The sequence below is a fragment of the Trichechus manatus genome, unplaced genomic scaffold (genome assembly GCF_000243295.1).
Source record: "Trichechus manatus latirostris isolate Lorelei unplaced genomic scaffold, TriManLat1.0 scaffold00230, whole genome shotgun sequence".
Classification (NCBI taxonomy): Eukaryota; Metazoa; Chordata; class Mammalia; order Sirenia; family Trichechidae; genus Trichechus; species Trichechus manatus.
Window position 1 is genome coordinate 951,915 of NW_004444166.1, and position 1,964 is coordinate 953,878.

Genomic DNA, 1,964 nt, shown 5'->3' on the forward strand with positions numbered 1-1,964 from the left:
TTTCTGTTAGTTGGAACTTACTGGACAGCAATGAGTTTATTTACTTTGAGTCTACTGAATAAAAGACGTTACTCATCATTGGCCTTTAATGCTTGGTGGTGATCCATCATCCCTGATTCTCTCAAGTAGGCACAGCTATCTGCCCAACAATAGAAAGGAATCAAGAGATTGTGTGGAGAAATGCTTGAGCTTTCAGCCTCTGGACACACATTATTTACACGAAAAATGATAGAGGAATTGTTAGGAAAATACAGTGTAGATTTAAACTCTGAAGAACACTAGGGTGGAGGAGAGGTAATTACTGAAGATGGCATCTTGTCTTTGATATCAGTCACTCCTTATAAACAAAAACTAAACTTTTAGTGGTAAGACCAGGAGTTTAAGAACTCAATGGATTTCCTTTCCTAGCACAGAATATTTATATCTTCCTCCATTTGCCATCTAAAAACATCTTGAGTTACTATTCTGCTTTAGGTATTCTCTTCAGAATATTCAAATCCCTGTAACCTGAATCTGAGTTTTTAAAGTTCTCAGAGTTCTTCTATCTTTTGAAGTTGTCCTATCTTTTCATAGTCAAATAAAAATGCCCAGGCAACCCATCTCACATAGAGTGGGGAGCCTTCCTTCTTCCCGTTCATCCAAGACACTGCCTCTGTTCCTTTGTTCAGAGGAATCACTAATACAAGGTTTTCATGGATAGGAGACATTTACAGATGTTTCACTATAACAGGTAGGTATTACACCAAATCAAAATACAGTTAACTACATAAATTAAATATTTGATGTCAGGGTTCCCTAATTTATAATACTCTCCCACCTATCAACCACTTCATCCCAATAACCCAGAATGTTGTATTCTTGTTCAATATGACCCTAATTTGTCTCATCTCTTCCTACCTCTCCATTTTTCTGAGTCCATGACCCTCTCTTTCCAGGGCTGCACTTGAACACTCAGTACTCTTACACTTCGTATGCAGAACGGATTGGTTCTCTTACCCATCTAGGAGGCTGTTTCTTACCCAAATGGCCCATATAGACTCATCTATTCATTTTCCTCAAAAATATATTCGCCTTCCCTCTCACCCACAAATAACTTTATTTTTCCCTTTCCATTATATCCCAGTCAAGGTCCCCATGGGTCTTTCTCCTGCTAAATATAGTACCTGCTCTGTGGCACAAGACCTCTAATTTTCTATTTCTTCCTAGTCTTGAGCCACTGGGACAGCTTTTTTCTCCTTTTGCTTGCTACTGCCACCTACTGACTGGCTGCAGAATAAGCGAAGTCCTCACTCCATCTTCAGAGAAATAGTTAAGTCCTTCCCTGATAGGGTCGCTATGAGTAAGAATGGACTGATGGTAACGGGTTTGGTTTTGAGAGTCCCTGACCAGCAGAGCCCTGGTGGTACGGTGGTTAAGCTCCCGGCTGCTAACCGAAAGGTTGGTGATTAGAACCTACTCCATGGAGAAAGACGTGGCAGTCTGCTTTCGTAAAGGTTACAGCCTCGGAAACCTTTATGGTCAGTTCTACTCTGTCCTGTAGGCAGTGGTGTATCTAGGTGTTGCACCAGACCTGGGTGTGTCGCACCCCTGAGCAGTTTCTACTAACCTGGTATGGTCCAGCTTGCTTCCTCAGGCACGGTAATGTGATAATTAAAAGACTAACAAGCTTGACTTGTATTTTTGAGCTGATACTATAGTAAAGTTATCTAGAAGTGGGGTATCAGATGTTTGGACAGGGGCATAAGTTCAGTGCTTGCCATAGACGCCATTTTCTGTAGATACGCCGCTGGCCGTGCTGGGTTAATAGAAACAGCTCAGTGTCCCGATGTGCCCAGGGCCAGTATAATACCTGCCATACCCTAGTTACGAGTCTGCTTAGAGTCACTAGGAGTCGAAATCGGCTTGACAGCCACAAGTTTAGGTTTTTTTTGGTTTGTTTGTTTTGTCTTTTTACCTGACCACAA